Raw genomic sequence first — 13,428 nt, 5'->3', positions numbered from 1 at the left:
AGCTTTCCACAGGTGTGTTGAGCAGTGTCTCTAATATGCCTGCCTATGGCTTCATGCCACAGTTTTCAGTTTCGTGTGCACAGTGAACGCGCAAAATTGAGGAGATAGGAGTGCCTTCCGCCAAGCGGCAGGTGCCTGTTGCGGTGTTCCGCATTTTTTGATGCATCCCACATCACATACGTCATTGGTTTCCTCCTTCATGAAAATTTCCGCCGTAAAACTGCGTTGGAATCGAAAAAACTCTTGTAGCGTTTTCGATGGGAAGTGATTAATAACCCATCATACAGCTCCGACGTTGTTCCCATTGATTTTCCTCTCTTCATTCACATAAACCGCTGCCTATGATAACAGCGGTTTGGCACAGACACCATGCTGCAGAGCAGCGTTGGAAATTGTGGAAATCACGGTTCTGTTACGAGGGTGCTGGAAAGTTGGTACCACTGCGAAAAATTCGAAGTACAAGCGGCAACTAGTAGAGAACTAGCTGGAACGTGATCCATAGGTTGCATATAATACATTTTTGAAATTCGTTGTGGTTTCAATTCGGAGACCGATGAGAGATAAAAAAATTAAAAAAAGCTCCCTTACTATGAAACTGTGTTGTGACCTGGTGTAATGTTTGATTTACTGGCGAGTTCTTATGTTATGTCTTCTCCTATTATAGGTCCATACAGTTCTATTTGTTCAGTGCTGTGTAAGTACTGAGAGTTCCATGTGAGAGATGTAATATCTATCTTTCTACGTAGATACACGCTATTTCATTAAAGGCAACTGGACTCGTACTAGGGAATATGAGCTGTGTCCACCCTTCACCTTTAAACTCTGCCTGAATGCTGGCACCTCTATTTGTGTCCCTTCCTTCCTCAAGAGCCGAACCAAATAAGGTAGGATGTTGGACTCTGAGGTCTGAAACGAAGATGACGTCTTATCACTTCTAAAATGAGTTCCATTTACCTCAGGTGGGATCTCTGGGCAGACCAACTCATTTCAAAAATGGTATCGTCCACAAACAATTGCGTTATGCATACTGTTTAGTGATACGGTGCATTGTCATTCTGAAACAGTCATCGTCTCCGAATTGTTGGTCTACTGTTCGCTGTAAACAACATTGTAAAAATGCTTAAGTTCAATAAGAGGACCTCACTATAAACATTAAATTGTCATTCTGACACAATCATCGTCCCCGATGTTTTAGTCTACTCTGTACAGCAGTGTAAAAACTTTTAATATCATTATGCATGTTACGTTTTCTGAAGTGCAATAGAGGGATTACACTGTAAACTCATCTATCGTAACACCACCAATTCCATATTTCGTTTTGGCACTACACATCATGGCAGGTAACGTTCTCCAGACATTCACAAATCCAAATCCATCGGATTGGCACAGCGTATAGCGTGATTCACCACTCCAGGTCATTCGTTCTCAGTCATTCACTGCTCAGTGACTGCCCTCTTTAAACCACTTACAGCGTTGCTTAGCACCAGCTACAGAACGTGTGGCTTAAGAGGGTCTCAAAACTGTTTAAGCTTTCGTAGCCACTTGTTGATAAATTGCCTATTGGATTCCATCCCGGGATCTTCAGCTGGTGGCTTTTCGATGATTTCCCCGACTTTTCGCCAGCAAGATTCGCTGCCATTGTGAAAGCTTCATTCTCCATATCTGATGCCGTTGCTGGAGGCGTGAACCCTGTTTTGTTATCACCCTGCGCAAAGACACTGTGGTATCACGACTCTTGGTGGCCCTTGGGATTCATTTCATGCGATTTTTTTTGCTGCCTCACACAATGCTTGATGGTCCTTTTCCGGTAGTACATTATATCTGCCTGGTACTGGTTTAGCTGCGGTTGTTCTTTCGTGTTTCGAGTTCACAGTCACGTCACCAACAGTCGATCTGGGCAGCTGTAGAAGGATTGAAAGATCCCTGGAGTTATTACTCAGGTTACGCCAGTGACTAGTGCATGTGCAATACTTCACACCTTCATTTAAACTGGCCAATCCGTCTCTTGTGGCATCTAGCTATCAATTTCGCTTTACGTAATGGTGTCCCATTACTTTTTATCAGAGAGAGAACGTCTAAATCCACGTGGTCATCAAATTCGAGGTCACGTGAGACAGCGCATTTGCCTTTCAGGTATAATGCAAAGCGTACTGGAGTGTAGGGTAGGATATGGAATAGAAGGGGTGGGTTTACTTTGTGAAAGCGGATGGACTGCTTTCCACTACTTATTTGAGTTTATCAGTGTTTCTTTCTCTTTCGTGCGCATATATTCCACTCCCGACATACTTTTGCTTCTAAGTAATTATGAGTTCGTTGTTAGGGCAGTCCGTGGAGTGGGAGGGTGGAATGCTCTCTGCACTGAAGGAGAAAGAGGGAGAGAGAGAGAGAAAGTGTGAGGGCTAGAGCATGTGTAACACGGGCATAGTAGATGGGTCGAGTGGGGATAGGTTTGGTCATTGTATGTGTAATGGTGCTTTGTTCTAAATCGGTCTTACTCTGGCTGTCGGCATAATGATTGTCGCTATAGTTCTGGCTTTCGAAATCAGTATTGATTAGGGCTCTGGGGGATGCCATTCCGCGTAGGACTGATGTGGGTAGGTCTTGCTGAGTAGATGGATGTATAATAGGCGTCGTTGAGTCTGCAGTAGCAGATCTGTAGAAGGAAGGGTAGGTGATTATTCACACGTTGACGTTGAATTTATGCTGTAGTTCACCTATGTTGGGAGGAGCCAATGATGGAGTCACTAACAGTATCCGTGTCAAGATGGATGTGGGTAGGAATAGTAATTTCATGGCCATTTATGGTGTCAATTATTATTTAACTTAATACAGTTACATATGTAGTTTGTTAATAGAAACTGCCATACGCACTTGATATGTTCAACAGATGTAAGGCACTAATAACTGAAGAAAACAACTCTGAAAAATTTAAGTGAATCAATTCAAAATCTGATGGAGTGTAGCAAATTGTGTCAGCCACAACTACACTACAGGCCATTAAAATTGCTACACGAAGAAGAAATGCAGATGATAAACGGGTATTCGTTGGACAAATATATTATACTAGAACTGACATGCGATTACATTTTCACGCAATTTGGGTGCATAGATCCTTAGATATCAGTACCCTGAACAACCACCTCTGGCCGTAAAAACAGCCTTGAAACGCCTCGGCATTGAGTCGAACAGAGCTTGGATGGCGTGTACAGGTACAGCTGCCCATGCAGCTTCAACACGATACCACAGTTCATCAAGAGTAGTGACTGGCGAATTGTGACCAGCCAGTTGCTCGGCCACCACTGACCAGACGTTTTCAATTGGTGAGAGATCTGGAAAGTGTGCTGGCCAGGCCATCAGTCGAACATTTTCTGTATCCAGAAAGACCCGTACAGGACCTGCAACATGCGGTCGTGCATTATCCTGCTGAAATGTAGGGTTTCGCAGGGATAGAATGAAGGATAGAGCCACGGTTCGTAACACATCTGAAATGAAACGTCCAGTGTTCAGAGTGCCGTTAATGCAAACAAGAGGTGACCGAGACGTGTAACCATTGGTACCGCATACCATCATGCCGGGTAATACGCCAGTTTGGCGATGACGAATACACGCTTCCAATGTGCGTTCACCGCGATGTCGCCAAACACGGATTGACCATCATGATGCTGCAAACAGAACCTGTATTCATACGAAACAATGACGTTTCCCATTCGTGCACCCAGGTTCGTCGTTGAGTACACATCGCAGGCGCTCCTGTCTGTGTTGCAGCGTCAAGGGTAACAGCAGACATGGTCGCGGAGCTGATAGTGCATGCTGCTGCAAACGTCATCGAACTGTTCGTGCAGATGGTTGGTGTCTTGCAAACGTTCCCATCTGATGAGTCAGGGATCGAGACGTGGCTGCACGATCCGTTACAGCCATGCGGATAAGAGGCCTGTCATCTCCACTGCTAGTGGTACGAGGCCGTTGGGATCCAGCACGGCGGTCCGTATTACCCTCCTGAACCTACCAATTCCATATTATGCTAACAGTCATTGGATCTCGACCAACGCGAGCAGCAATGTCGCGATCCGAAAAAACCGCATTCGCGGTAGGCTACAATCTGACCTTTATCAAAGTCGGAAACGTGATGCTACGCATTTCCCCTCCATGCACCAGGCATCACAACAACGTTTCACCAGGCAACGCCGTCAACTGCTGTTTGTGTATGAGAAATCGGTAGGAAATTTTCCTCATGTTAGCACGTTGTAGATGCTGCCACCGGCGTCAGCCTTGTGTGAATGCTCTGAAAAGCTAATCATTTGATATAACAACATCTTCTTCCTGTCGGTTAAATTTCACGTCTGTAGCACGTCATCTTCATGGTGTAGCAATTTCAATGGCCAGTAGTGTAATTAAAATTTTAGAGACAGGGCGTGCAAATATGACCAGCAGTGTCGTTTCTTAGGAACTTCCAGAAACAACATACAACTTCGATGACCACAAAGACACCGTCGATAACATGCTGAATGGTTATTAAATCGCAGAAACACCAGGTGCAACATTCTGTCAGTTCCTATATAATGAGGTCAATGACAAAACGTAAGTGGCACAACGGAGATTTTAAGCTCAACGTACTGGGGGCATTAAGCAAGAGCTATATGGTGTAAAGTAGCAGACACGGTGAGGAATTTTCACCAATAGCAGTTCTTAGTAAAGTGACAGTCGTTATTAGCTTGCATCTTTGATTGAACCGATAAGAGATGTACATTATTGACGAAGCTCATGCTTTGATTGAGGTAGAATAGCGCAGAAAATCGACTATATCCCTTTTAAAGCATTTATCTCGGCTGTCACCTTAACAGAGGGAAGCACAGGAAACCTAAAAACCTGGATGACCAGGCAGAATATTGAAATACAGTCCCCTCGAATGTGGGTCCAGTGTACCAACATCTGCAGCATTTTGCACGTTGGTACATAGTTTTAAATGTGTTCGTCACTGTGTTGCAACAGCTAATGTTGGTCTTTCGGGATTCGCAAAAAATACGATACAGAGGCAGAATACACAGGAACATACCCAAGATTTCTCTGATTACATGCCACAACAGTTACAGAGTCTGACTGCAGCGTGTGCTCTGAATGTGAGGGGTCATGTGCAGGGCATTTCAAGATATTTGCATCAAACATGTAGGGACGGTAAATCGCCACACGTGGAACAACTTTTGCCAGAGATAAAATGTTAGCTGACGGTTGATGCAAATACTTTTAAATAACCTGTATACTTGGGTAACGTTAATCCTTCATGTGTTTCCATTTACACAGTCTGGTTATGCCACAGAACGTTGTTGATGTTGTAGTTGTACAATCTCTAGTATAATTATTTCTTTGAGCCAACTGTATGGAAGTTGGCTACATATTGTACTTACTGGCATTGTTACTCAGCATCAGTCACTGAAAATGACACTCTTATTCTTCTTGTTTTAGCTTTCTATTCGGCGGACCTTCACCACTGCAATGGCCTTCCGCTAGACTACTGTCCACCATGCGACGCCTGGGCCTCCGTGAGCTCCGAGAGCTCCGAGTGACACAAGAGGAGAACAGTAACTCAGCAGCTGCCTTTCTTCTGCCTTTTCGTTTCACAGACATGTCTCGACTAACTAAGCGGACTTGTGTAGTTCATTTCTAAGAAATGTTAGTAAATTGTTAAGAACACTTGACTGACATCTCAGTGTTCTCAGTTTTTATTCTTTATAGAACAAATATGTACAAGAGTGTGGCATATTTCACTCTCTGAGTTACTACATTCAGAATTAGCACACATGTTGAGTGACCGTGCCATGCGGATAAGAATGTGTTCGACTCTAACGCTTGACATGACATCATGTCTTATGTACATGATTTATTTTTCGCAACAAATGCTAAAATTGCTATCGTGTGATCGGACTGACAATTTTATATCTTCATGAGATTTAGTAATATATAACTAATTCAACAGAAACTCTTGAAGTCAGTGAAATTAGGTTTGACGTAAATGGCAATTACTGCAAAGTGAAATATAATGTTGATTATATATTCCCCCCCCCCCCCAAAAAAAAAAAGTTTTGCTCATAAAAGGTAGTGACCAATCTGAGAGAGGAATAACTTATTTTGGAGACGAGCCATATCTCTCAACATTATCTTCCATAATCAAAAGCCTCTGTAGAATAGCATTTAATAATACTTGATAAACAAACTATAATTATCTCTTAAAATTCAAAAGTCTCTTGGAGGCTGTCTAGTTACGTGATGAATATATTCATCAATGTCCTCGGTATCATAAAGCACTAGGAGCTTCGTTGCTACGAGGTGTCAAATGTTCTTCAAGTATCTTTTTCCATGTCTTTGCTTCATAGCTAATGTCAGATAACCTTAATTTTAATTCGTTTAACAGATGTGGCTTTCTACATTGTTAGAAGGGACCACGACTGACAGAACTCGATTCCGTTCGTCATCCATAACAATCTGGAAATCGCTGAGCGACACGAAACTTATAGCTCGCTTTCAAAAGCGAGTAAATAAAAATTTTCTCTGTAACATTTATCTTGATATTCATCAATAAGTCTTTAACCTTTGTCGTACGAGGGAAAAGTGCCTTTCCAGGCTCCAGCGTGTGGTAACAATTTATAATATAAATTTATGTACTGTCTTCTCCATACACTCAATATACTCAAATCCACAGCATTTGTATACAGGGTGAATCACCTAACGTTACTGCTGGATATATTTCGTGAACCACATCAAATACTGACAAATCGATTCCACAGACCGAACGTGAGGAGAGGGGCTAGCGTAATTGGTTAATACAAACCATAAAAAATGCGCGGAAGTATGTTTTTTAACACAAACCTACGTTTTTTAAATGGAACCCCGTTAATTTTGTTAGCACATCTGAATATATAAACAACTAGGTAATCAATGCTGTTTGTTGCATTGTAAAATGTTAATTACATCCGGAGATGTAACAGATTGTATGTAAGAGATTGGAACAGCACATTACGTCCACATGCTAACACCTTTCTATTGGTATTTTTCACTGACGCACATGTACATTACCATGAGCGGTGCAGCACACGTACACACGTGGTTTCCGATATCAATTACGGAGTGGAATAGAGTGTGTCCCGACATGTCAGGCCAACAGATTTTCAATGTGGTGGTCATCATTTGCTGCACACAATATCAATCTCTGGCGTAATGAATGTCGTCCGCGCCGCAGTACATCTGGTGTAATGTCGCCGAAGGCTGCCACGATACGTTGTATCATATCCTCTGGGGTTGTAGGCACATCACGGTACACATTCTCCTTTAACGTACCCCACAGAAAGAAGTCCAGAGGTGTAAGATCAGGAGAACGGGCTGGTCAATTTATGCGTCCTCCATGTCCTATGAAACGCCCGTCGAACGTGTACGGCACCCCTCATGGTAATGTACATGTGCGTAAGTGAAAAAGACCAATAAAAAGGTGTTAGCATGGGGACGTAATGTGCTGTTCCAATACCAGCCTAATTGCCTTGTTGGTGTATAAGAGCATGTTGGACCTTGTTTTGAATTGTTGTTATACAAATGGTCAGAAAATCACAGAGAATAGCTGAAATGTAATTTCGAATAGGACTCAAGACCTGCGAAGGGAAATACGCATAAGGTAAATGATCACGTGACACTGCAGAGTTCTTACGTATGATGACCTAATAGCCTTCACCTTTAGATTTAGCTGCACAGCTTATTATGTAATTATGTAATAGGCGTATTTAAACTGTTTTACCATGTAATTATCTGAACTGTTTCTTATTTAAATTGTTTTGTTAATTAAATTGCATTGTGTATTATTGAGAAAGAGCGGGAAACCGCGCATAGATACATTTTGAGAAAGAGCGGGAAACAGCGCGCAGTAATACATCTGTAATGGTAGCAGGGATTGTCTGCACCAAAAACCATTGTTGGCGGCGAGACCGCACTTTTGTAGCATTGAGCGTTGGAAGCGAGCAGTTGCGAGTAAGATGTGAGACGAGGCAGTCGCAGCTAGCGAGACATGAGAGGAGGTCGCTGTAAGCGAGGTATGAATTAACACTTTGAAAGAAGCGGTGTGCTCGCCAGCCACTCGCTATATGTAGCGCAATGCTAGTTTTTAAGAATTTTTGTAAAGAACTATACCCCTTGTAATTGTTTGTCAAGATCGTTCTCAGAATATAGTTATGTACTTTTGATGGAAAATTAGGTATGTAGCGCAACGCTACTTTTTAAGAATTTTTGTAAAGAACTATACCCCTTGTAATTGTTTGTCAAGATCGTTCTCAGAATATAGTTAACTTCTACCAGATTAAATGCATTAAGAATTTTCTATCCCAAAATCATTCACGTAAATGCTTTACGGAATTTGTTGTTATCTTAAAAGAAAAGTCTAAACTGAGCTTCAGCTTTTATCAAATCTAAATTAACTTCAACTTAAAGAATTCCAGTCACAAAGTATTATGAAACTCCACCAGCAGCTTATAATTATGTTAAAGAGAAGTAAGTATATTCATTCCACAGTTTGCTGTAGCAGTCAGATGGCGATCCAGTATAAATAATTAAAGGTAAGAATCAGTCTTAATAATTTCAGGTAACGACTGAGGGCCACGGCGACAACACATTTTACGTTTCGTCGTAATAATCAGCAGGTAGTCTTGACAGAGCAGCAGTTAAAAGATTTTAAGAGACGCAGCGTTCAGTCAGCAAGCAAACGTACATCCAATATTAGACGGGAAGGTTTCACTTGGCGATATCCATTCAGTACGACATTTTAGTGAATCTACTGTGGATATGAATATACTGACTTTGATAATAGTGTGAATAAGTTACTGTTAAGTGGCGCAACGCATATACTAAAGTGTATAACTTTTATTCACAGGTCATCGGCAATTCTGTTTGCTTTATTGATTCGGCGTTGAAAAGTGTTTGTTCACTGTTGAATCCGCTTTGAACAGTGATATATTTTGTTGCGTGTGATGATTATAGACAATGTCCTGCAGAATAATTACTCGTTCTCAAACTGATAAAACTGTACAAAATACTGACGAGAGATTCTTTTCTGGAATAGGCAGTAATAATACGTGTGAAAACCCTGATTCTGAAACGTTAGGTGAACAGACATTTAATAACTGTAACAATATGGAAGCGTTTAACGAACAAGTAACTTCAGAAATGCCCACAGACAATGAAACGGTAGTGCAAAATAATTTGGCATTAAATGCAACAGACGGTACACAGTCACAAATTCCGCATAGTAGACATAACAGTTTCAGTAACGAAACCACTACAATGCAGTCAGACAGAGAGACTCCATTAAGCACTGATTTAGATTCAAACGGTACACAGCTACACAACCTGCGTAGCAGATCCAACAGTTCTCATGACCAAAATTCCGAAATTACAGAAAACGTGACGCAGTCACAATCATCTGAGGATGTTCAAATGAACACAGATCTACAGCCTTTAACAACGAATACAAATACACACAGAAGTCAATCCGAAACGGATCCAATAATGGCATTTTTGCTACAAATGAGACAAGACATGAATCAAAACTTTAACAGAGGGTCACAAGAATTAGAAAAAAGGTCACAAGATCTAAAAAACGAAATTAAGGCAGAACACGCACACACAGATCAGAAATTAGACAACATGTACCAAAATCTAAAACACGAAATCAAAGTAGAAATTCAAACAGTCGCTGAAAAATGTTCACAATCAACACAAGAATTACGCGACAAAATTCAAGAAATATCCGATAACCAAGCAACATTTGCAGTTAGTATACGGGAAACAATGACAGAAAACTTTGCTAAACAAAACGCTCAGATTGATGAACGTTTTAACAATCACACAGAAAACTGTTTGATACGTCACCGTAAACTGGTGCGATCGCAGGATAAAGAACGAAAAGAATTACTACAAACAATCACTAAACAGCGTCAGGACGACAAAAAGAAAGTGTTTGCCCAGGGCAAAACATATGTAGACAATCACATACAGTCGATCTCGGAAGAAATCGAAACGGTCAAAGAAACAAATAATCAAATACAAGACAGGCTTACAGAAATCCAAACACAGACAATCGATGTGAAAACTTCTACAGACACTGAAATCCAGAATGTTAAAGATAAATTAACAGAGGACGTTCAGACACTAACTGACAAAATAGAACACATAGAAATTAACCATGACACAGAAAATTTAAAGGCAGATTTTAAGAAAGTCACCAAAAGCAACCGTAAATTACGAAACGAACTGACAGAAAAGATCAATGAACTCACTACAAGAATAGATCTTTTAGATACTAACAATGACGAGAGATCAGACGACACTGCACCAGTCCCAGTGCAACAGAACTCTAATAGTAATAACACGCCATTGACAAATATACAACAAACTATCACAGATCTAAAATCGCGTAATGATTCATTGCATCAGCAAATAAATTCTCTACAGCAAGAGATAGCGGACGCACAAGAAACCGCCGCACATAATCATTTTCAACAGAACACACACCGTTACGAAATGCCTCAGATCCATAATACATATAATGTTGGTAGACTTCAGAGAGTAAGAGATTTTACCCAGGAAGAAAGACACCCGAATCCATATTCAAGACAATACGACAACACTTACACACACAGACATGACAGTTTTGATCACAAACATTTTCTTTCAGTTAGAAAGTTTAAAACATTTAAAAACGACAGGGCGCAAATACATCCGTTGGATTTCATCCAACAGTTCAGGGGAGCACTTCCACCAACATGGCCAGTACAACATAAGTTAGAATTTATTGTCAGTTTTCTTGAAGGAGAACCAGCACGACGAATGCGACCAATTGCTAGCCAATGTTTTTCCGTAGAAGCATTTGAGGAAGCATTTTTATCAGCATATTGGTCTGACACTACACAAAACAGCATCAAAGATCGGCTACTTAGTTTGCCAAACTTTGAAAATTCTACCTTTCCAACAATCACACAATTTTTCGAGTACATGGTGGAACAGAACCAGTACCTCAACGAGCCATACAGTCAATCGGCATTAATACAGCTTTGCATTTCAAAACTGCCCAGAGCTTTGAAAGTGTCATTACTGACAGGGCAACAAAAGGACAATGTATCCGCTTTTAGAGACATCTTACAACTATTAGAAGCACACCAGGCAGACTACACATTTGTTAACAAAAATTTTTCACGACAGAACGGAAAACAAACAAACTCAGCTACTTTTGAACAAACACGATTTGGTAATAACAATCCGAGTAAACGCTTTCACAGCGAAAATGACAACGAAAACAGGAGTAATGAAAAACATTATACTGACACGGTAAATTTATATTCAGGACAGCAACAGAATCCGAGACTTAACACGCAACCGAATAGGTCAAATTTCCATATGAATCATCGCTCAGATAATGCGACCGGGGAAGGCCATTACGCGGGTCGACCGCAAAATGAACAAAAACAAACGTTTCTACGGGGTGCAGGTGGGCTGCCGTACAGTCACAGTTATAACGACAGGAGAAAAGAAAACGAACACAGACCGCCGAGGACGTTCCACAATGACAATTTTAACGGAAACTACAACAGGGCCCAACAGCTGCGTTACCGTATGAATGTACCAGACACCAGATTTCATCCACCAGACACTGCTAATAATCAAAACGGCAGAACTGTACAGTTGATAGAACACATACCAAACTCCCAAGCTGAAAATCACATATCGGAAGAATTATGACTAGAGAAAACCTGCAATGAATCTCTTAATGTCGATACTATGAAATCACACAGAGAAAACATAACGACCGAAAATGCCATTACATTTGACGACGTGAGAGACACATTGTTACAGGAAAAACCAATCCTACAGAAAACAATATATCACCCAATAATAGAGATAAATTTACAGTCGCACAATATTTTAGTGATAATTGATTCAGGTTCACCTATGTGCGTAATTAACGAAGACACATTTAACAGATGCAATAGCAATAATGATTACCCAGTATTTCCTTTAAACAGAACGAAGGTCAAGGGAGCTTTTGCAGGAAAAGGCATTGAAGTTAAAAGACAGACACAATTAACATTTGTTTTTGCAGGGGAAACGTTCCACAGTGATTGTTGGATAGTTCCGAATTTAACAACAGACATGATATTAGGAATAAATTTTCTTGTTCAGTACGATGCGAAGATTGACTTCAAATCGTCATACCTCACACTACAAAAGGAAAACAGGGAAGTGATCGTAAGATTTCAAAACACAGTATCCTCCGAAGAACAAAATATGCACAGGATCGAGATTATTACTGATTCTCAAGATAACGATTGTTATATCGCACTATACACGAACACACTTAATAATGACTTGGTAGAGGAACAGGAGTACAATATGTTCGAGACAATTACACGCAAGGTAGACAATAGTGTAGCAAAATGCGACGCAGAACGCACAGAACTTGAAAATATTCTGGTACAACACAAAGCAGTTTTTGCCAATGTTCCAGGAACAATGACAGGATTTATGTACGAATTTCAGGTGAAACCACACGAGACTTTCAAAGCAAAGCATTATCCAATCCCACACATACACACAGAAGCAGTTAAGAAAGAATTACGAGCAATGATCGATCAAGGAATAATAGAACCAGCAGCCAGCCAATATATAAATCCACTACACATTGTTGAAAAGAAGGATGATGGCCGACATACAACAATATATACCGATCACCGAGCAATCCAGTTTTTATTGTCAGCAAAACTTACGCACGATAGATTAAGCCGCTGGAAATTATACTTACAAGAGTTTGATTTTACCATTATACACATTCCAGGCACGCAGAATACTGTTGCCGACGCATTGTCGAGGTCCATTCACAATAAACGCATGGAGAAAGAAAATACCTTTTGCTACAACAACCATAGTATTATGTATATTAAACAAGTAGCTTTCGAAAACTTTATATCAGCAGCATTACAGGATATAGAGAGAGAACAGCAGAAAGATGAAACACTGAAAGAGATTGTAACGCTTTGGAAAGACAGAAGTAACGCTAAAGTCAGACTTCACTACACTGTACATCAAAATATACTCTTTATTCGATCATACCGAGACGGTAATAATTGGCTTTTATGCATTCCGGAAGGGATCGTAAATAAACTGATATGGTATACACATCTAAGTTATGGACACTACAGAGCGAGGAAATGCTTTCTGATTCTGCGACAAAATTGCCACTTTAATAACATGGAAAAACACATAAGAAAAGTAATAGCATCATGCAAGATATGTCAAAAAGCTAAATCATCAACAGTGTCACACATTCCACCATTGTATCCCATCATACCGGTTAAGTTAAGACACATGGCAGCAGTGGATCTTTTCGGTCCAATCCCCAGAACA

This window comes from Schistocerca gregaria, chromosome 2 (assembly GCF_023897955.1).
Source record: "Schistocerca gregaria isolate iqSchGreg1 chromosome 2, iqSchGreg1.2, whole genome shotgun sequence".
Lineage (NCBI taxonomy): Eukaryota > Metazoa > Arthropoda > Insecta > Orthoptera > Acrididae > Schistocerca > Schistocerca gregaria.
The sequence above is the reverse complement of the archived record's forward strand: the minus strand, read 5'-3'. Positions refer to the sequence as shown.